The 21,487-nt window shown below is 42.8% G+C and overlaps 23 non-coding genes across 23 annotated transcripts; 5 read left to right on the top strand and 18 right to left on the bottom strand.

Annotated features, from left to right (window-relative positions):
* Positions 1–387: 387 nt before the first annotated feature.
* trnap-ugg (transfer RNA proline (anticodon UGG)) lies at positions 388–459 on the top strand. Its single transcript has one exon. It is a non-coding gene; the product is annotated as a tRNA-Pro (tRNA).
* An 862-nt stretch (positions 460–1,321) lies between these two features.
* Positions 1,322–1,393, top strand: trnap-ugg (transfer RNA proline (anticodon UGG)). Its single transcript has one exon. It is a non-coding gene; the product is annotated as a tRNA-Pro (tRNA).
* An 862-nt stretch (positions 1,394–2,255) lies between these two features.
* On the top strand, positions 2,256–2,327 carry trnap-ugg (transfer RNA proline (anticodon UGG)). Its single transcript has one exon. It is a non-coding gene; the product is annotated as a tRNA-Pro (tRNA).
* Positions 2,328–3,189: 862 nt separating this feature from the next.
* On the top strand, positions 3,190–3,261 carry trnap-ugg (transfer RNA proline (anticodon UGG)). The gene has a single exon. It is a non-coding gene; the product is annotated as a tRNA-Pro (tRNA).
* An 862-nt stretch (positions 3,262–4,123) lies between these two features.
* Positions 4,124–4,195, top strand: trnap-ugg (transfer RNA proline (anticodon UGG)). The gene has a single exon. It is a non-coding gene; the product is annotated as a tRNA-Pro (tRNA).
* A 926-nt stretch (positions 4,196–5,121) lies between these two features.
* Positions 5,122–5,193, bottom strand: trnap-cgg (transfer RNA proline (anticodon CGG)). The gene has a single exon. It is a non-coding gene; the product is annotated as a tRNA-Pro (tRNA).
* An 861-nt stretch (positions 5,194–6,054) lies between these two features.
* On the bottom strand, positions 6,055–6,126 carry trnap-ugg (transfer RNA proline (anticodon UGG)). The gene has a single exon. It is a non-coding gene; the product is annotated as a tRNA-Pro (tRNA).
* An 861-nt stretch (positions 6,127–6,987) lies between these two features.
* trnap-ugg (transfer RNA proline (anticodon UGG)) lies at positions 6,988–7,059 on the bottom strand. Its single transcript has one exon. It is a non-coding gene; the product is annotated as a tRNA-Pro (tRNA).
* An 862-nt stretch (positions 7,060–7,921) lies between these two features.
* Positions 7,922–7,993, bottom strand: trnap-ugg (transfer RNA proline (anticodon UGG)). The gene has a single exon. It is a non-coding gene; the product is annotated as a tRNA-Pro (tRNA).
* Positions 7,994–8,855: 862 nt separating this feature from the next.
* trnap-ugg (transfer RNA proline (anticodon UGG)) lies at positions 8,856–8,927 on the bottom strand. The gene has a single exon. It is a non-coding gene; the product is annotated as a tRNA-Pro (tRNA).
* An 861-nt stretch (positions 8,928–9,788) lies between these two features.
* On the bottom strand, positions 9,789–9,860 carry trnap-ugg (transfer RNA proline (anticodon UGG)). Its single transcript has one exon. It is a non-coding gene; the product is annotated as a tRNA-Pro (tRNA).
* Positions 9,861–10,722: 862 nt separating this feature from the next.
* Positions 10,723–10,794, bottom strand: trnap-ugg (transfer RNA proline (anticodon UGG)). The gene has a single exon. It is a non-coding gene; the product is annotated as a tRNA-Pro (tRNA).
* An 862-nt stretch (positions 10,795–11,656) lies between these two features.
* Positions 11,657–11,728, bottom strand: trnap-ugg (transfer RNA proline (anticodon UGG)). The gene has a single exon. It is a non-coding gene; the product is annotated as a tRNA-Pro (tRNA).
* An 862-nt stretch (positions 11,729–12,590) lies between these two features.
* On the bottom strand, positions 12,591–12,662 carry trnap-ugg (transfer RNA proline (anticodon UGG)). The gene has a single exon. It is a non-coding gene; the product is annotated as a tRNA-Pro (tRNA).
* Positions 12,663–13,524: 862 nt separating this feature from the next.
* On the bottom strand, positions 13,525–13,596 carry trnap-ugg (transfer RNA proline (anticodon UGG)). The gene has a single exon. It is a non-coding gene; the product is annotated as a tRNA-Pro (tRNA).
* An 862-nt stretch (positions 13,597–14,458) lies between these two features.
* Positions 14,459–14,530, bottom strand: trnap-ugg (transfer RNA proline (anticodon UGG)). Its single transcript has one exon. It is a non-coding gene; the product is annotated as a tRNA-Pro (tRNA).
* Positions 14,531–15,392: 862 nt separating this feature from the next.
* Positions 15,393–15,464, bottom strand: trnap-ugg (transfer RNA proline (anticodon UGG)). The gene has a single exon. It is a non-coding gene; the product is annotated as a tRNA-Pro (tRNA).
* An 862-nt stretch (positions 15,465–16,326) lies between these two features.
* Positions 16,327–16,398, bottom strand: trnap-ugg (transfer RNA proline (anticodon UGG)). Its single transcript has one exon. It is a non-coding gene; the product is annotated as a tRNA-Pro (tRNA).
* Positions 16,399–17,260: 862 nt separating this feature from the next.
* Positions 17,261–17,332, bottom strand: trnap-ugg (transfer RNA proline (anticodon UGG)). The gene has a single exon. It is a non-coding gene; the product is annotated as a tRNA-Pro (tRNA).
* Positions 17,333–18,194: 862 nt separating this feature from the next.
* trnap-ugg (transfer RNA proline (anticodon UGG)) lies at positions 18,195–18,266 on the bottom strand. The gene has a single exon. It is a non-coding gene; the product is annotated as a tRNA-Pro (tRNA).
* Positions 18,267–19,129: 863 nt separating this feature from the next.
* trnap-ugg (transfer RNA proline (anticodon UGG)) lies at positions 19,130–19,201 on the bottom strand. Its single transcript has one exon. It is a non-coding gene; the product is annotated as a tRNA-Pro (tRNA).
* An 862-nt stretch (positions 19,202–20,063) lies between these two features.
* trnap-ugg (transfer RNA proline (anticodon UGG)) lies at positions 20,064–20,135 on the bottom strand. The gene has a single exon. It is a non-coding gene; the product is annotated as a tRNA-Pro (tRNA).
* An 862-nt stretch (positions 20,136–20,997) lies between these two features.
* Positions 20,998–21,069, bottom strand: trnap-ugg (transfer RNA proline (anticodon UGG)). Its single transcript has one exon. It is a non-coding gene; the product is annotated as a tRNA-Pro (tRNA).
* Positions 21,070–21,487: the final 418 nt, after the last annotated feature.

A 21,487-nucleotide genomic window follows, 5' to 3' on the forward strand; every position in this document is an offset into this window, starting at 1 on the left:
AGTGCAAAATACGTGACATTTCTAGTTTAAAACTGACAGATTCCAATGGTTTTTTATTTTTTATTCACATACCGATGCGTCAATCGGATCAAATGAAATGAGATCCAATTGATTTTGATGTCTACCTTTTCATTGTTAAAATCTACATTTAGCTCTTTCTTAATTTGTTTCTTGCTGTTACAGCTAATGACGATTGAATCTGAAAGACTCAGCAGATGAATTACAGAGTATTTGAACTGAAACCTGGTCAACTGCTTGGAAGATAGCTATGCTCACAAGTATACCACCAACACTCACGTGATTCACTGTGGCCTGGCAACATCGACCCGTCAATCCATGTCCTCACCGTCATTTCTGGTGACTGCAAAACAATGTGTTGAAATAAATGGCTCGTTGGTCTAGGGGTATGATTCTCGCTTTGGGTGCGAGAGGTCCCGGGTTCAAATCCCGGACGAGCCCTTTTAAAGAGCCGTTAACAATCTGAGACAGGCGGAGCTTGGGCAAATGTTTGGAGGGGCGACTGCCACCACTGGAGTGCAGGACCAGGTGGATGAGTGATTAAGGCATTGGACTGCTAATCCATTGTGCTCTGCACTAGTGGCTTCAGCATCGCACAACATTTATTAATTTCTTCCTTGGTTAAAAAATCCATCATTTTACCGGGACATAGGTTACCTTCAGACGAGTCCCGTGACACTTGTAGGGGTCGTAGAGCAAAACTGAGAACAGCATTGTGTTTGTGAGAGTCTCCCCTTTCCATAGAATGGTCAAACCATGTTGTAGGTCAAACCGTTCAGAAGCTAGAGACATTTGTATGTGAAGACAGATTTTAGGGATGTGTCATGTTTTGACAAATATTGCTCTCGCTCTGCCACATTTCACCAAAGATGCAGAGGTGTGACATCAGCAGTTATGGTAGGATTGAGAAGCATCCAGTGCAAAATACGTGACATTTCTAGTTTAAAACTGACAGATTCCAATGGTTTTTTATTTTTTATTCACATACCGATGCGTCAATCGGATCAAATGAAATGAGATCCAATTGATTTTGATGTCTACCTTTTCATTGTTAAAATCTACATTTAGCTCTTTCTTAATTTGTTTCTTGCTGTTACAGCTAATGACGATTGAATCTGAAAGACTCAGCAGATGAATTACAGAGTATTTGAACTGAAACCTGGTCAACTGCTTGGAAGATAGCTATGCTCACAAGTATACCACCAACACTCACGTGATTCACTGTGGCCTGGCAACATCGACCCGTCAATCCATGTCCTCACCGTCATTTCTGGTGACTGCAAAACAATGTGTTGAAATAAATGGCTCGTTGGTCTAGGGGTATGATTCTCGCTTTGGGTGCGAGAGGTCCCGGGTTCAAATCCCGGACGAGCCCTTTTAAAGAGCCGTTAACAATCTGAGACAGGCGGAGCTTGGGCAAATGTTTGGAGGGGCGACTGCCACCACTGGAGTGCAGGACCAGGTGGATGAGTGATTAAGGCATTGGACTGCTAATCCATTGTGCTCTGCACTAGTGGCTTCAGCATCGCACAACATTTATTAATTTCTTCCTTGGTTAAAAAATCCATCATTTTACCGGGACATAGGTTACCTTCAGACGAGTCCCGTGACACTTGTAGGGGTCGTAGAGCAAAACTGAGAACAGCATTGTGTTTGTGAGAGTCTCCCCTTTCCATAGAATGGTCAAACCATGTTGTAGGTCAAACCGTTCAGAAGCTAGAGACATTTGTATGTGAAGACAGATTTTAGGGATGTGTCATGTTTTGACAAATATTGCTCTCGCTCTGCCACATTTCACCAAAGATGCAGAGGTGTGACATCAGCAGTTATGGTAGGATTGAGAAGCATCCAGTGCAAAATACGTGACATTTCTAGTTTAAAACTGACAGATTCCAATGGTTTTTTATTTTTTATTCACATACCGATGCGTCAATCGGATCAAATGAAATGAGATCCAATTGATTTTGATGTCTACCTTTTCATTGTTAAAATCTACATTTAGCTCTTTCTTAATTTGTTTCTTGCTGTTACAGCTAATGACGATTGAATCTGAAAGACTCAGCAGATGAATTACAGAGTATTTGAACTGAAACCTGGTCAACTGCTTGGAAGATAGCTATGCTCACAAGTATACCACCAACACTCACGTGATTCACTGTGGCCTGGCAACATCGACCCGTCAATCCATGTCCTCACCGTCATTTCTGGTGACTGCAAAACAATGTGTTGAAATAAATGGCTCGTTGGTCTAGGGGTATGATTCTCGCTTTGGGTGCGAGAGGTCCCGGGTTCAAATCCCGGACGAGCCCTTTTAAAGAGCCGTTAACAATCTGAGACAGGCGGAGCTTGGGCAAATGTTTGGAGGGGCGACTGCCACCACTGGAGTGCAGGACCAGGTGGATGAGTGATTAAGGCATTGGACTGCTAATCCATTGTGCTCTGCACTAGTGGCTTCAGCATCGCACAACATTTATTAATTTCTTCCTTGGTTAAAAAATCCATCATTTTACCGGGACATAGGTTACCTTCAGACGAGTCCCGTGACACTTGTAGGGGTCGTAGAGCAAAACTGAGAACAGCATTGTGTTTGTGAGAGTCTCCCCTTTCCATAGAATGGTCAAACCATGTTGTAGGTCAAACCGTTCAGAAGCTAGAGACATTTGTATGTGAAGACAGATTTTAGGGATGTGTCATGTTTTGACAAATATTGCTCTCGCTCTGCCACATTTCACCAAAGATGCAGAGGTGTGACATCAGCAGTTATGGTAGGATTGAGAAGCATCCAGTGCAAAATACGTGACATTTCTAGTTTAAAACTGACAGATTCCAATGGTTTTTTATTTTTTATTCACATACCGATGCGTCAATCGGATCAAATGAAATGAGATCCAATTGATTTTGATGTCTACCTTTTCATTGTTAAAATCTACATTTAGCTCTTTCTTAATTTGTTTCTTGCTGTTACAGCTAATGACGATTGAATCTGAAAGACTCAGCAGATGAATTACAGAGTATTTGAACTGAAACCTGGTCAACTGCTTGGAAGATAGCTATGCTCACAAGTATACCACCAACACTCACGTGATTCACTGTGGCCTGGCAACATCGACCCGTCAATCCATGTCCTCACCGTCATTTCTGGTGACTGCAAAACAATGTGTTGAAATAAATGGCTCGTTGGTCTAGGGGTATGATTCTCGCTTTGGGTGCGAGAGGTCCCGGGTTCAAATCCCGGACGAGCCCTTTTAAAGAGCCGTTAACAATCTGAGACAGGCGGAGCTTGGGCAAATGTTTGGAGGGGCGACTGCCACCACTGGAGTGCAGGACCAGGTGGATGAGTGATTAAGGCATTGGACTGCTAATCCATTGTGCTCTGCACTAGTGGCTTCAGCATCGCACAACATTTATTAATTTCTTCCTTGGTTAAAAAATCCATCATTTTACCGGGACATAGGTTACCTTCAGACGAGTCCCGTGACACTTGTAGGGGTCGTAGAGCAAAACTGAGAACAGCATTGTGTTTGTGAGAGTCTCCCCTTTCCATAGAATGGTCAAACCATGTTGTAGGTCAAACCGTTCAGAAGCTAGAGACATTTGTATGTGAAGACAGATTTTAGGGATGTGTCATGTTTTGACAAATATTGCTCTCGCTCTGCCACATTTCACCAAAGATGCAGAGGTGTGACATCAGCAGTTATGGTAGGATTGAGAAGCATCCAGTGCAAAATACGTGACATTTCTAGTTTAAAACTGACAGATTCCAATGGTTTTTTATTTTTTATTCACATACCGATGCGTCAATCGGATCAAATGAAATGAGATCCAATTGATTTTGATGTCTACTTTTTCATTGTTAAAATCTACATTTAGCTCTTTCTTAATTTGTTTCTTGCTGTTACAGCTAATGACGATTGAATCTGAAAGACTCAGCAGATGAATTACAGAGTATTTGAACTGAAACCTGGTCAACTGCTTGGAAGATAGCTATGCTCACAAGTATACCACCAACACTCACGTGATTCACTGTGGCCTGGCAACATCGACCCGTCAATCCATGTCCTCACCGTCATTTCTGGTGACTGCAAAACAATGTGTTGAAATAAATGGCTCGTTGGTCTAGGGGTATGATTCTCGCTTTGGGTGCGAGAGGTCCCGGGTTCAAATCCCGGACGAGCCCTTTTAAAGAGCCGTTAACAATCTGAGACAGGCGGAGCTTGGGCAAATGTTTGGAGGGGCGACTGCCACCACTGGAGTGCAGGACCAGGTGGATGAGTGATTAAGGCATTGGACTGCTAATCCATTGTGCTCTGCACTAGTGGCTTCAGCATCGCACAACATTTATTAATTTCTTCCTTGGTTAAAAAATCTATCATTTTACCGGGACATAGGTTACCTTCAGACGAGTCCCGTGACACTTGTAGGGGTCGTAGAGCAAAACTGAGAACAGCATTGTGTTTGTGAGAGTCTCCCCTTTCCATAGAATGGTCAAACCATGTTGTAGGTCAAACCGTTCAGAAGCTAGAGACATTTGTATGTGAAGACAGATTTTAGGGATGTGTCATGTAGACACAAATATTGCTCTCATTCTCATTTGATCCGATTGACGCATCGGTATGTGAATAAAAAGTTAAAAACCATTGGAATCATCAGTGCAAAATACGTGACATTTCTAATTTAAAACTGCTGATTCCAATCACAGAGCGAGAGCAATTCAAAAAATGACACATCCCTAAAATCTGTCTTCACATACAAATGTCTCTAGCTTCTGAACGGTTTGACCTACAACATGGTTTGACCATTCTATGGAAAGGGGAGACTCTCACAAACACAATGCTGTTCTCAGTTTTGCTCTACGACCCCTACAAGTGTCACGGGACTCGTCTGAAGGTAACCTATGTCCCGGTAAAATGATGGATTTTTTAACCAAGGAAGAAATTAATAAATGTTGTGCGATGCTGAAGCCACTAGTGCAGAGCACAATGGATTAGCAGTCCAATGCCTTAATCACTCATCCACCTGGTCCTGCACTGCAGTGGTGGCAGTCGCCCCTCCAACCATTTGCCCAAGATCCGCCTGTCTCAGATTGTTAAAGGCTCTTTAAAAGGGCTCATCCGGGATTTGAACCCGGGACCTCTCGCACCCGAAGCGAGAATCATACCCCTAGACCAACGAGCCATTTATTTCAAGACATTGTTTTGCAGTCGCCAGCAATGACGGTGAGGACATGGATTGACGGGTCGATGTTGCCAGGCCACAGTGAATCACGTGAGTGTTGGTGGTATACTTGTGAGCATAGCTATCTTCCAAGCAGTTGACCAGGTTTCAGTTCAAATACTCTGTAATTCATCTGCTGAGTCTTTCAGATTCAATCTTCATTAGCTGTAACAGCAAGAAACAAATTAAGAAAGAGCTAAATGTAGATTTTAACAATGAAAAAGTAGACATCAAAATCTATTGGATCTCATTTCATTTGATCCGATTGACGCATCGGTATGTGAATAAAAAATAAAAAACATTGGAATCTGTCAGTATTAAACTAGAAATGTCACGTATTTTGCACTGGATGCTTCTCAATCCTACCATAACTGCTGATGTCACACCTCTGCATCTTTGGTGAAATGTGGCAGAGCGAGAGCAATATTTGTCAAAACATGACACATCCCTAAAATCTGTCTTCACATACAAATGTCTGTAGCTTCTGAACGGTTTGACCTACAACATGGTTTGACCATTCTATGGAAAGGGGAGACTCTCACAAACACAATGCTGTTCTCAGTTTTGCTCTACGACCCCTACAAGTGTCACGGGACTCGTCTGAAGGTAACCTATGTCCCGGTAAAATGATGGATTTTTTAACCAAGGAAGAAATTAATAAATGTTGTGCGATGCTGAAGCCACTAGTGCAGAGCACAATGGATTAGCAGTCCAATGCCTTAATCACTCATCCACCTGGTCCTGCACTCCAGTGGTGGCAGTCGCCCCTCCAAACATTTGCCCAAGATCCGCCTGTCTCAGATTGTTAACGGCTCTTTAAAAGGGCTCGTCCGGGATTTGAACCCGGGACCTCTCGCACCCAAAGCGAGAATCATACCCCTAGACCAACGAGCCATTTATTTCAACACATTGTTTTGCAGTCACCAGAAATGACGGTGAGGACATGGATTGACGGGTCGATGTTGCCAGGCCACAGTGAATCACGTGAGTGTTGGTGGTATACTTGTGAGCATAGCTATCTTCCAAGCAGTTGACCAGGTTTCAGTTCAAATACTCTGTAATTCATCTGCTGAGTCTTTCAGATTCAATCGTCATTAGCTGTAACAGCAAGAAACAAATTAAGAAAGAGCTAAATGTAGATTTTAACAATGAAAAGGTAGACATCAAAATCAATTGGATCTCATTTCATTTGATCCGATTGACGCATCGGTATGTGAATAAAAAATAAAAAACCATTGGAATCTGTCAGTTTTAAACTAGAAATGTCACGTATTTTGCACTGGATGCTTCTCAATCCTACCATAACTGCTGATGTCACACCTCTGCATCTTTGGTGAAATGTGGCAGAGCGAGAGCAATATTTGTCAAAACATGACACATCCCTAAAATCTGTCTTCACATACAAATGTCTCTAGCTTCTGAACGGTTTGACCTACAACATGGTTTGACCATTCTATGGAAAGGGGAGACTCTCACAAACACAATGCTGTTCTCAGTTTTGCTCTACGACCCCTACAAGTGTCACGGACTCGTCTGAAGGTAACCTATGTCCCGGTAAAATGATGGATTTTTTAACCAAGGAAGAAATTAATAAATGTTGTGCGATGCTGAAGCCACTAGTGCAGAGCACAATGGATTAGCAGTCCAATGCCTTAATCACTCATCCACCTGGTCCTGCACTCCAGTGGTGGCAGTCGCCCCTCCAAACATTTGCCCAAGCTCCGCCTGTCTCAGATTGTTAACGGCTCTTTAAAAGGGCTCGTCCGGGATTTGAACCCGGGACCTCTCGCACCCAAAGCGAGAATCATACCCCTAGACCAACGAGCCATTTATTTCAACACATTGTTTTGCAGTCACCAGAAATGACGGTGAGGACATGGATTGACGGGTCGATGTTGCCAGGCCACAGTGAATCACGTGAGTGTTGGTGGTATACTTGTGAGCATAGCTATCTTCCAAGCAGTTGACCAGGTTTCAGTTCAAATACTCTGTAATTCATCTGCTGAGTCTTTCAGATTCAATCGTCATTAGCTGTAACAGCAAGAAACAAATTAAGAAAGAGCTAAATGTAGATTTTAACAATGAAAAGGTAGACATCAAAATCAATTGGATCTCATTTCATTTGATCCGATTGACGCATCGGTATGTGAATAAAAAATAAAAAACCATTGGAATCTGTCAGTTTTAAACTAGAAATGTCACGTATTTTGCACTGGATGCTTCTCAATCCTACCATAACTGCTGATGTCACACCTCTGCATCTTTGGTGAAATGTGGCAGAGCGAGAGCAATATTTGTCAAAACATGACACATCCCTAAAATCTGTCTTCACATACAAATGTCTCTAGCTTCTGAACGGTTTGACCTACAACATGGTTTGACCATTCTATGGAAAGGGGAGACTCTCACAAACACAATGCTGTTCTCAGTTTTGCTCTACGACCCCTACAAGTGTCACGGGACTCGTCTGAAGGTAACCTATGTCCCGGTAAAATGATGGATTTTTTAACCAAGGAAGAAATTAATAAATGTTGTGCGATGCTGAAGCCACTAGTGCAGAGCACAATGGATTAGCAGTCCAATGCCTTAATCACTCATCCACCTGGTCCTGCACTCCAGTGGTGGCAGTCGCCCCTCCAAACATTTGCCCAAGCTCCGCCTGTCTCAGATTGTTAACGGCTCTTTAAAAGGGCTCGTCCGGGATTTGAACCCGGGACCTCTCGCACCCAAAGCGAGAATCATACCCCTAGACCAACGAGCCATTTATTTCAACACATTGTTTTGCAGTCACCAGAAATGACGGTGAGGACATGGATTGACGGGTCGATGTTGCCAGGCCACAGTGAATCACGTGAGTGTTGGTGGTATACTTGTGAGCATAGCTATCTTCCAAGCAGTTGACCAGGTTTCAGTTCAAATACTCTGTAATTCATCTGCTGAGTCTTTCAGATTCAATCGTCATTAGCTGTAACAGCAAGAAACAAATTAAGAAAGAGCTAAATGTAGATTTTAACAATGAAAAGGTAGACATCAAAATCAATTGGATCTCATTTCATTTGATCCGATTGACGCATCGGTATGTGAATAAAAAATAAAAAACCATTGGAATCTGTCAGTTTTAAACTAGAAATGTCACGTATTTTGCACTGGATGCTTCTCAATCCTACCATAACTGCTGATGTCACACCTCTGCATCTTTGGTGAAATGTGGCAGAGCGAGAGCAATATTTGTCAAAACATGACACATCCCTAAAATCTGTCTTCACATACAAATGTCTCTAGCTTCTGAACGGTTTGACCTACAACATGGTTTGACCATTCTATGGAAAGGGGAGACTCTCACAAACACAATGCTGTTCTCAGTTTTGCTCTACGACCCCTACAAGTGTCACGGGACTCGTCTGAAGGTAACCTATGTCCCGGTAAAATGATGGATTTTTTAACCAAGGAAGAAATTAATAAATGTTGTGCGATGCTGAAGCCACTAGTGCAGAGCACAATGGATTAGCAGTCCAATGCCTTAATCACTCATCCACCTGGTCCTGCACTCCAGTGGTGGCAGTCGCCCCTCCAAACATTTGCCCAAGCTCCGCCTGTCTCAGATTGTTAACGGCTCTTTAAAAGGGCTCGTCCGGGATTTGAACCCGGGACCTCTCGCACCCAAAGCGAGAATCATACCCCTAGACCAACGAGCCATTTATTTCAACACATTGTTTTGCAGTCACCAGAAATGACGGTGAGGACATGGATTGACGGGTCGATGTTGCCAGGCCACAGTGAATCACGTGAGTGTTGGTGGTATACTTGTGAGCATAGCTATCTTCCAAGCAGTTGACCAGGTTTCAGTTCAAATACTCTGTAATTCATCTGCTGAGTCTTTCAGATTCAATCGTCATTAGCTGTAACAGCAAGAAACAAATTAAGAAAGAGCTAAATGTAGATTTTAACAATGAAAAGTAGACATCAAAATCAATTGGATCTCATTTCATTTGATCCGATTGACGCATCGGTATGTGAATAAAAAATAAAAAACCATTGGAATCTGTCAGTTTTAAACTAGAAATGTCACGTATTTTGCACTGGATGCTTCTCAATCCTACCATAACTGCTGATGTCACACCTCTGCATCTTTGGTGAAATGTGGCAGAGCGAGAGCAATATTTGTCAAAACATGACACATCCCTAAAATCTGTCTTCACATACAAATGTCTCTAGCTTCTGAACGGTTTGACCTACAACATGGTTTGACCATTCTATGGAAAGGGGAGACTCTCACAAACACAATGCTGTTCTCAGTTTTGCTCTACGACCCCTACAAGTGTCACGGGACTCGTCTGAAGGTAACCTATGTCCCGGTAAAATGATGGATTTTTTAACCAAGGAAGAAATTAATAAATGTTGTGCGATGCTGAAGCCACTAGTGCAGAGCACAATGGATTAGCAGTCCAATGCCTTAATCACTCATCCACCTGGTCCTGCACTCCAGTGGTGGCAGTCGCCCCTCCAAACATTTGCCCAAGCTCCGCCTGTCTCAGATTGTTAACGGCTCTTTAAAAGGGCTCGTCCGGGATTTGAACCCGGGACCTCTCGCACCCAAAGCGAGAATCATACCCCTAGACCAACGAGCCATTTATTTCAACACATTGTTTTGCAGTCACCAGAAATGACGGTGAGGACATGGATTGACGGGTCGATGTTGCCAGGCCACAGTGAATCACGTGAGTGTTGGTGGTATACTTGTGAGCATAGCTATCTTCCAAGCAGTTGACCAGGTTTCAGTTCAAATACTCTGTAATTCATCTGCTGAGTCTTTCAGATTCAATCGTCATTAGCTGTAACAGCAAGAAACAAATTAAGAAAGAGCTAAATGTAGATTTTAACAATGAAAAGGTAGACATCAAAATCAATTGGATCTCATTTCATTTGATCCGATTGACGCATCGGTATGTGAATAAAAAATAAAAAACCATTGGAATCTGTCAGTTTTAAACTAGAAATGTCACGTATTTTGCACTGGATGCTTCTCAATCCTACCATAACTGCTGATGTCACACCTCTGCATCTTTGGTGAAATGTGGCAGAGCGAGAGCAATATTTGTCAAAACATGACACATCCCTAAAATCTGTCTTCACATACAAATGTCTCTAGCTTCTGAACGGTTTGACCTACAACATGGTTTGACCATTCTATGGAAAGGGGAGACTCTCACAAACACAATGCTGTTCTCAGTTTTGCTCTACGACCCCTACAAGTGTCACGGGACTCGTCTGAAGGTAACCTATGTCCCGGTAAAATGATGGATTTTTTAACCAAGGAAGAAATTAATAAATGTTGTGCGATGCTGAAGCCACTAGTGCAGAGCACAATGGATTAGCAGTCCAATGCCTTAATCACTCATCCACCTGGTCCTGCACTCCAGTGGTGGCAGTCGCCCCTCCAAACATTTGCCCAAGCTCCGCCTGTCTCAGATTGTTAACGGCTCTTTAAAAGGGCTCGTCCGGGATTTGAACCCGGGACCTCTCGCACCCAAAGCGAGAATCATACCCCTAGACCAACGAGCCATTTATTTCAACACATTGTTTTGCAGTCACCAGAAATGACGGTGAGGACATGGATTGACGGGTCGATGTTGCCAGGCCACAGTGAATCACGTGAGTGTTGGTGGTATACTTGTGAGCATAGCTATCTTCCAAGCAGTTGACCAGGTTTCAGTTCAAATACTCTGTAATTCATCTGCTGAGTCTTTCAGATTCAATCGTCATTAGCTGTAACAGCAAGAAACAAATTAAGAAAGAGCTAAATGTAGATTTTAACAATGAAAAGGTAGACATCAAAATCAATTGGATCTCATTTCATTTGATCCGATTGACGCATCGGTATGTGAATAAAAAATAAAAAACCATTGGAATCTGTCAGTTTTAAACTAGAAATGTCACGTATTTTGCACTGGATGCTTCTCAATCCTACCATAACTGCTGATGTCACACCTCTGCATCTTTGGTGAAATGTGGCAGAGCGAGAGCAATATTTGTCAAAACATGACACATCCCTAAAATCTGTCTTCACATACAAATGTCTCTAGCTTCTGAACGGTTTGACCTACAACATGGTTTGACCATTCTATGGAAAGGGGAGACTCTCACAAACACAATGCTGTTCTCAGTTTTGCTCTACGACCCCTACAAGTGTCACGGGACTCGTCTGAAGGTAACCTATGTCCCGGTAAAATGATGGATTTTTTAACCAAGGAAGAAATTAATAAATGTTGTGCGATGCTGAAGCCACTAGTGCAGAGCACAATGGATTAGCAGTCCAATGCCTTAATCACTCATCCACCTGGTCCTGCACTGCAGTGGTGGCAGTCGCCCCTCCAAACATTTGCCCAAGCTCCGCCTGTCTCAGATTGTTAACGGCTCTTTAAAAGGGCTCGTCCGGGATTTGAACCCGGGACCTCTCGCACCCAAAGCGAGAATCATACCCCTAGACCAACGAGCCATTTATTTCAACACATTGTTTTGCAGTCACCAGAAATGACGGTGAGGACATGGATTGACGGGTCGATGTTGCCAGGCCACAGTGAATCACGTGAGTGTTGGTGGTATACTTGTGAGCATAGCTATCTTCCAAGCAGTTGACCAGGTTTCAGTTCAAATACTCTGTAATTCATCTGCTGAGTCTTTCAGATTCAATCGTCATTAGCTGTAACAGCAAGAAACAAATTAAGAAAGAGCTAAATGTAGATTTTAACAATGAAAAGGTAGACATCAAAATCAATTGGATCTCATTTCATTTGATCCGATTGACGCATCGGTATGTGAATAAAAAATAAAAAACCATTGGAATCTGTCAGTTTTAAACTAGAAATGTCACGTATTTTGCACTGGATGCTTCTCAATCCTACCATAACTGCTGATGTCACACCTCTGCATCTTTGGTGAAATGTGGCAGAGCGAGAGCAATATTTGTCAAAACATGACACATCCCTAAAATCTGTCTTCACATACAAATGTCTCTAGCTTCTGAACGGTTTGACCTACAACATGGTTTGACCATTCTATGGAAAGGGGAGACTCTCACAAACACAATGCTGTTCTCAGTTTTGCTCTACGACCCCTACAAGTGTCACGGGACTCGTCTGAAGGTAACCTATGTCCCGGTAAAATGATGGATTTTTTAACCAAGGAAGAAATTAATAAATGTTGTGCGATGCTGAAGCCACTAGTGCAGAGCACAATGGATTAGCAGTCCAATGCCTTAATCACTCATCCACCTGGTCCTGCACTGCAGTGGTGGCAGTCGCCCCTCCAAACATTTGCCCAAGCTCCGCCTGTCTCAGATTGTTAACGGCTCTTTAAAAGGGCTCGTCCGGGATTTGAACCCGGGACCTCTCGCACCCAAAGCGAGAATCATACCCCTAGACCAACGAGCCATTTATTTCAACACATTGTTTTGCAGTCACCAGAAATGACGGTGAGGACATGGATTGACGGGTCGATGTTGCCAGGCCACAGTGAATCACGTGAGTGTTGGTGGTATACTTGTGAGCATAGCTATCTTCCAAGCAGTTGACCAGGTTTCAGTTCAAATACTCTGTAATTCATCTGCTGAGTCTTTCAGATTCAATCGTCATTAGCTGTAACAGCAAGAAACAAATTAAGAAAGAGCTAAATGTAGATTTTAACAATGAAAAGGTAGACATCAAAATCAATTGGATCTCATTTCATTTGATCCGATTGACGCATCGGTATGTGAATAAAAAATAAAAAACCATTGGAATCTGTCAGTTTTAAACTAGAAATGTCACGTATTTTGCACTGGATGCTTCTCAATCCTACCATAACTGCTGATGTCACACCTCTGCATCTTTGGTGAAATGTGGCAGAGCGAGAGCAATATTTGTCAAAACATGACACATCCCTAAAATCTGTCTTCACATACAAATGTCTCTAGCTTCTGAACGGTTTGACCTACAACATGGTTTGACCATTCTATGGAAAGGGGAGACTCTCACAAACACAATGCTGTTCTCAGTTTTGCTCTACGACCCCTACAAGTGTCACGGGACTCGTCTGAAGGTAACCTATGTCCCGGTAAAATGATGGATTTTTTAACCAAGGAAGAAATTAATAAATGTTGTGCGATGCTGAAGCCACTAGTGCAGAGCACAATGGATTAGCAGTCCAATGCCTTAATCACTCATCCACCTGGTCCTGCACTGCAGTGGTGGCAGTCGCCCCTCCAAACATTTGCCCAAGCTCCGCCTGTCTCAGATTGTTAACGGCTCTTTAAAAGGGCTCGTCCGGGATTTGAACCCGGGACCTCTCGCACCCAAAGCGAGAATCATACCCCTAGACCAACGAGCCATTTATTTCAACACATTGTTTTGCAGTCACCAGAAATGACGGTGAGGACATGGATTGACGGGTCGATGTTGCCAGGCCACAGTGAATCACGTGAGTGTTGGTGGTATACTTGTGAGCATAGCTATCTTCCAAGCAGTTGACCAGGTTTCAGTTCAAATACTCTGTAATTCATCTGCTGAGTCTTTCAGATTCAATCGTCATTAGCTGTAACAGCAAGAAACAAATTAAGAAAGAGCTAAATGTAGATTTTAACAATGAAAAGGTAGACATCAAAATCAATTGGATCTCATTTCATTTGATCCGATTGACGCATCGGTATGTGAATAAAAAATAAAAAACCATTGGAATCTGTCAGTTTTAAACTAGAAATGTCACGTATTTTGCACTGGATGCTTCTCAATCCTACCATAACTGCTGATGTCACACCTCTGCATCTTTGGTGAAATGTGGCAGAGCGAGAGCAATATTTGTCAAAACATGACACATCCCTAAAATCTGTCTTCACATACAAATGTCTCTAGCTTCTGAACGGTTTGACCTACAACATGGTTTGACCATTCTATGGAAAGGGGAGACTCTCACAAACACAATGCTGTTCTCAGTTTTGCTCTACGACCCCTACAAGTGTCACGGGACTCGTCTGAAGGTAACCTATGTCCCGGTAAAATGATGGATTTTTTAACCAAGGAAGAAATTAATAAATGTTGTGCGATGCTGAAGCCACTAGTGCAGAGCACAATGGATTAGCAGTCCAATGCCTTAATCACTCATCCACCTGGTCCTGCACTGCAGTGGTGGCAGTCGCCCCTCCAAACATTTGCCCAAGCTCCGCCTGTCTCAGATTGTTAACGGCTCTTTAAAAGGGCTCGTCCGGGATTTGAACCCGGGACCTCTCGCACCCAAAGCGAGAATCATACCCCTAGACCAACGAGCCATTTATTTCAACACATTGTTTTGCAGTCACCAGAAATGACGGTGAGGACATGGATTGACGGGTCGATGTTGCCAGGCCACAGTGAATCACGTGAGTGTTGGTGGTATACTTGTGAGCATAGCTATCTTCCAAGCAGTTGACCAGGTTTCAGTTCAAATACTCTGTAATTCATCTGCTGAGTCTTTCAGATTCAATCGTCATTAGCTGTAACAGCAAGAAACAAATTAAGAAAGAGCTAAATGTAGATTTTAACAATGAAAAGGTAGACATCAAAATCAATTGGATCTCATTTCATTTGATCCGATTGACGCATCGGTATGTGAATAAAAAATAAAAAACCATTGGAATCTGTCAGTTTTAAACTAGAAATGTCACGTATTTTGCACTGGATGCTTCTCAATCCTACCATAACTGCTGATGTCACACCTCTGCATCTTTGGTGAAATGTGGCAGAGCGAGAGCAATATTTGTCAAAACATGACACATCCCTAAAATCTGTCTTCACATACAAATGTCTCTAGCTTCTGAACGGTTTGACCTACAACATGGTTTGACCATTCTATGGAAAGGGGAGACTCTCACAAACACAATGCTGTTCTCAGTTTTGCTCTACGACCCCTACAAGTGTCACGGGACTCGTCTGAAGGTAACCTATGTCCCGGTAAAATGATGGATTTTTTAACCAAGGAAGAAATTAATAAATGTTGTGCGATGCTGAAGCCACTAGTGCAGAGCACAATGGATTAGCAGTCCAATGCCTTAATCACTCATCCACCTGGTCCTGCACTGCAGTGGTGGCAGTCGCCCCTCCAAACATTTGCCCAAGCTCCGCCTGTCTCAGATTGTTAACGGCTCTTTAAAAGGGCTCGTCCGGGATTTGAACCCGGGACCTCTCGCACCCAAAGCGAGAATCATACCCCTAGACCAACGAGCCATTTATTTCAACACATTGTTTTGCAGTCACCAGAAATGACGGTGAGGACATGGATTGACGGGTCGATGTTGCCAGGCCACAGTGAATCACGTGAGTGTTGGTGGTATACTTGTGAGCATAGCTATCTTCCAAGCAGTTGACCAGGTTTCAGTTCAAATACTCTGTAATTCATCTGCTGAGTCTTTCAGATTCAATCGTCATTAGCTGTAACAGCAAGAAACAAATTAAGAAAGAGCTAAATGTAGATTTTAACAATGAAAAGGTAGACATCAAAATCAATTGGATCTCATTTCATTTGATCCGATTGACGCATCGGTATGTGAATAAAAAATAAAAAACCATTGGAATCTGTCAGTTTTAAACTAGAAATGTCACGTATTTTGCACTGGATGCTTCTCAATCCTACCATAACTGCTGATGTCACACCTCTGCATCTTTGGTGAAATGTGGCAGAGCGAGAGCAATATTTGTCAAAACATGACACATCCCTAAAATCTGTCTTCACATACAAATGTCTCTAGCTTCTGAACGGTTTGACCTACAACATGGTTTGACCATTCTATGGAAAGGGGAGACTCTCACAAACACAATGCTGTTCTCAGTTTTGCTCTACGACCCCTACAAGTGTCACGGGACTCGTCTGAAGGTAACCTATGTCCCGGTAAAATGATGGATTTTTTAACCAAGGAAGAAATTAATAAATGTTGTGCGATGCTGAAGCCACTAGTGCAGAGCACAATGGATTAGCAGTCCAATGCCTTAATCACTCATCCACCTGGTCCTGCACTGCAGTGGTGGCAGTCGCCCCTCCAAACATTTGCCCAAGCTCCGCCTGTCTCAGATTGTTAACGGCTCTTTAAAAGGGCTCGTCCGGGATTTGAACCCGGGACCTCTCGCACCCAAAGCGAGAATCATACCCCTAGACCAACGAGCCATTTATTTCAACACATTGTTTTGCAGTCACCAGAAATGACGGTGAGGACATGGATTGACGGGTCGATGTTGCCAGGCCACAGTGAATCACGTGAGTGTTGGTGGTATACTTGTGAGCATAGCTATCTTCCAAGCAGTTGACCAGGTTTCAGTTCAAATACTCTGTAATTCATCTGCTGAGTCTTTCAGATTCAATCGTCATTAGCTGTAACAGCAAGAAACAAATTAAGAAAGAGCTAAATGTAGATTTTAACAATGAAAAGGTAGACATCAAAATCAATTGGATCTCATTTCATTTGATCCGATTGACGCATCGGTATGTGAATAAAAAATAAAAAACCATTGGAATCTGTCAGTTTTAAACTAGAAATGTCACGTATTTTGCACTGGATGCTTCTCAATCCTACCATAACTGCTGATGTCACACCTCTGCATCTTTGGTGAAATGTGGCAGAGCGAGAGCAATATTTGTCAAAACATGACACATCCCTAAAATCTGTCTTCACATACAAATGTCTCTAGCTTCTGAACGGTTTGACCTACAACATGGTTTGACCATTCTATGGAAAGGGGAGACTCTCACAAACACAATGCTGTTCTCAGTTTTGCTCTACGACCCCTACAAGTGTCACGGGACTCGTCTGAAGGTAACCTATGTCCCGGTAAAATGATGGATTTTTTAACCAAGGAAGAAATTAATAAATGTTGTGCGATGCTGAAGCCACTAGTGCAGAGCACAATGGATTAGCAGTCCAATGCCTTAATCACTCATCCACCTGGTCCTGCACTGCAGTGGTGGCAGTCGCCCCTCCAAACATTTGCCCAAGCTCCGCCTGTCTCAGATTGTTAACGGCTCTTTAAAAGGGCTCGTCCGGGATTTGAACCCGGGACCTCTCGCACCCAAAGCGAGAATCATACCCCTAGACCAACGAGCCATTTATTTCAACACATTGTTTTGCAGTCACCAGAAATGACGGTGAGGACATGGATTGACGGGTCGATGTTGCCAGGCCACAGTGAATCACGTGAGTGTTGGTGGTATACTTGTGAGCATAGCTATCTTCCAAGCAGTTGACCAGGTTTCAGTTCAAATACTCTGTAATTCATCTGCTGAGTCTTTCAGATTCAATCGTCATTAGCTGTAACAGCAAGAAACAAATTAAGAAAGAGCTAAATGTAGATTTTAACAATGAAAAGGTAGACATCAAAATCAATTGGATCTCATTTCATTTGATCCGATTGACGCATCGGTATGTGAATAAAAAATAAAAAACCATTGGAATCTGTCAGTTTTAAACTAGAAATGTCACGTATTTTGCACTGGATGCTTCTCAATCCTACCATAACTGCTGATGTCACACCTCTGCATCTTTGGTGAAATGTGGCAGAGCGAGAGCAATATTTGTCAAAACATGACACATCCCTAAAATCTGTCTTCACATACAAATGTCTCTAGCTTCTGAACGGTTTGACCTACAACATGGTTTGACCATTCTATGGAAAGGGGAGACTCTCACAAACACAATGCTGTTCTCAGTTTTGCTCTACGACCCCTACAAGTGTCACGGGACTCGTCTGAAGGTAACCTATGTCCCGGTAAAATGATGGATTTTTTAACCAAGGAAGAAATTAATAAATGTTGTGCGATGCTGAAGCCACTAGTGCAGAGCACAATGGATTAGCAGTCCAATGCCTTAATCACTCATCCACCTGGTCCTGCACTGCAGTGGTGGCAGTCGCCCCTCCAAACATTTGCCCAAGCTCCGCCTGTCTCAGATTGTTAACGGCTCTTTAAAAGGGCTCGTCCGGGATTTGAACCCGGGACCTCTCGCACCCAAAGCGAGAATCATACCCCTAGACCAACGAGCCATTTATTTCAACACATTGTTTTGCAGTCACCAGAAATGACGGTGAGGACATGGATTGACGGGTCGATGTTGCCAGGCCACAGTGAATCACGTGAGTGTTGGTGGTATACTTGTGAGCATAGCTATCTTCCAAGCAGTTGACCAGGTTTCAGTTCAAATACTCTGTAATTCATCTGCTGAGTCTTTCAGATTCAATCGTCATTAGCTGTAACAGCAAGAAACAAATTAAGAAAGAGCTAAATGTAGATTTTAACAATGAAAAGGTAGACATCAAAATCAATTGGATCTCATTTCATTTGATCCGATTGACGCATCGGTATGTGAATAAAAAATAAAAAACCATTGGAATCTGTCAGTTTTAAACTAGAAATGTCACGTATTTTGCACTGGATGCTTCTCAATCCTACCATAACTGCTGATGTCACACCTCTGCATCTTTGGTGAAATGTGGCAGAGCGAGAGCAATATTTGTCAAAACATGACACATCCCTAAAATCTGTCTTCACATACAAATGTCTCTAGCTTCTGAACGGTTTGACCTACAACATGGTTTGACCATTCTATGGAAAGGGGAGACTCTCACAAACACAATGCTGTTCTCAGTTTTGCTCTACGACTCCCTACAAGTGTCACGGGACTCGTCTGAAGGTAACCTATGTCCCGGTAAAATGATGGATTTTTTAACCAAGGAAGAAATTAATAAATGTTGTGCGATGCTGAAGCCACTAGTGCAGAGCACAATGGATTAGCAGTCCAATGCCTTAATCACTCATCCACCTGGTCCTGCACTGCAGTGGTGGCAGTCGCCCCTCCAAACATTTGCCCAAGCTCCGCCTGTCTCAGATTGTTAACGGCTCTTTAAAAGGGCTCGTCCGGGATTTGAACCCGGGACCTCTCGCACCCAAAGCGAGAATCATACCCCTAGACCAACGAGCCATTTATTTCAACACATTGTTTTGCAGTCACCAGAAATGACGGTGAGGACATGGATTGACGGGTCGATGTTGCCAGGCCACAGTGAATCACGTGAGTGTTGGTGGTATACTTGTGAGCATAGCTATCTTCCAAGCAGTTGACCAGGTTTCAGTTCAAATACTCTGTAATTCATCTGCTGAGTCTTTCAGATTCAATCGTCATTAGCTGTAACAGCAAGAAACAAATTAAGAAAGAGCTAAATGTAGATTTTAACAATGAAAAGGTAGACATCAAAATCAATTGGATCTCATTTCATTTGATCCGATTGACGCATCGGTATGTGAATAAAAAATAAAAAACCATTGGAATCTGTCAGTTTTAAACTAGAAATGTCACGTATTTTGCACTGGATGCTTCTCAATCCTACCATAACTGCTGATGTCACACCTCTGCATCTTTGGTGAAATGTGGCAGAGCGAGAGCAATATTTGTCAAAACATGACACATCCCTAAAATCTGTCTTCACATACAAATGTCTCTAGCTTCTGAACGGTTTGACCTACAACATGGTTTGACCATTCTATGGAAAGGGGAGACTCTCACAAACACAATGCTGTTCTCAGTTTTGCTCTACGACCCCTACAAGTGTCACGGGACTCGTCTGAAGGTAACCTATGTCCCGGTAAAATGATGGATTTTTTAACCAAGGAAGAAATTAATAAATGTTGTGCGATGCTGAAGCCACTAGTGCAGAGCACAATGGATTAGCAGTCCAATGCCTTAATCACTCATCCACCTGGTCCTGCACTGCAGTGGTGGCAGTCGCCCCTCCAAACATTTGCCCAAGCTCCGCCTGTCTCAGATTGTTAACGGCTCTTTAAAAGGGCTCGTCCGGGATTTGAACCCGGGACCTCTCGCACCCAAAGCGAGAATCATACCCCTAGACCAACGAGCCATTTATTTCAACACATTGTTTTGCAGTCACCAGAAATGACGGTGAGGACATGGATTGACGGGTCGATGTTGCCAGGCCACAGTGAATCACGTGAGTGTTGGTGGTATACTTGTGAGCATAGCTATCTTCCAAGCAGTTGACCAGGTTTCAGTTCAAATACTCTGTAATTCATCTGCTGAGTCTTTCAGATTCAATCGTCATTAGCTGTAACAGCAAGAAACAAATTAAGAAAGAGCTAAATGTAGATTTTAACAATGAAAAGGTAGACATCAAAATCAATTGGATCTCATTTCATTTGATCCGATTGACGCATCGGTATGTGAATAAAAAATAAAAAACCATTGGAATCTGTCAGTTTTAAACTAGAAATGTCACGTATTTTGCACTGGATGCTTCTCAATCCTACCATAACTGCTGATGTCACACCTCTGCATCTTTGGTGAAATGTGGCAGAGCGAGAGCAATATTTGTCAAAACATGACACATCCCTAAAATCTGTCTTCACATACAAATGTCTCTAGCTTCTGAACGGTTTGACCTACAACATGGTTTGACCATTCTATGGAAAGGGGAGACTCTCACAAACACAATGCTGTTCTCAGTTTTGCTCTACGACCCCTACAAGTGTCACGGGACTCGTCTGAAGGTAACCTATGTCCCGGTAAAATGATGGATTTTTTAACCAAGGAAGAAATTAATAAATGTTGTGCGATGCTGAAGCCACTAGTGCAGAGCACAATGGATTAGCAGTCCAATGCCTTAATCACTCATCCACCTGGTCCTGCACTGCAGTGGTGGCAGTCGCCCCTCCAAACATTTGCCCAAGCTCCGCCTGTCTCAGATTGTTAACGGCTCTTTAAAAGGGCTCGTCCGGGATTTGAACCCGGGACCTCTCGCACCCAAAGCGAGAATCATACCCCTAGACCAACGAGCCATTTATTTCAACACATTGTTTTGCAGTCACCAGAAATGACGGTGAGGACATGGATTGACGGGTCGATGTTGCCAGGCCACAGTGAATCACGTGAGTGTTGGTGGTATACTTGTGAGCATAGCTATCTTCCAAGCAGTTGACCAGGTTTCAGTTCAAATACTCTGTAATTCATCTGCTGAGTCTTTCAGATTCAATCGTCATTAGCTGTAACAGCAAGAAACAAATTAAGAAAGAGCTAAATGTAGATTTTAACAATGAAAAGGTAGACATCAAAATCAATTGGATCTCATTTCATTTGATCCGATTGACGCATCGGTATGTGAATAAAAAATAAAAAACCATTGGAATCTGTCAGTTTTAAACTAGAAATGTCACGTATTTTGCACTGGATGCTTCTCAATCCTACCATAACTGCTGA

Source organism: Oncorhynchus kisutch, linkage group LG19 (assembly GCF_002021735.2).
Source record: "Oncorhynchus kisutch isolate 150728-3 linkage group LG19, Okis_V2, whole genome shotgun sequence".
Lineage (NCBI taxonomy): Eukaryota > Metazoa > Chordata > Actinopteri > Salmoniformes > Salmonidae > Oncorhynchus > Oncorhynchus kisutch.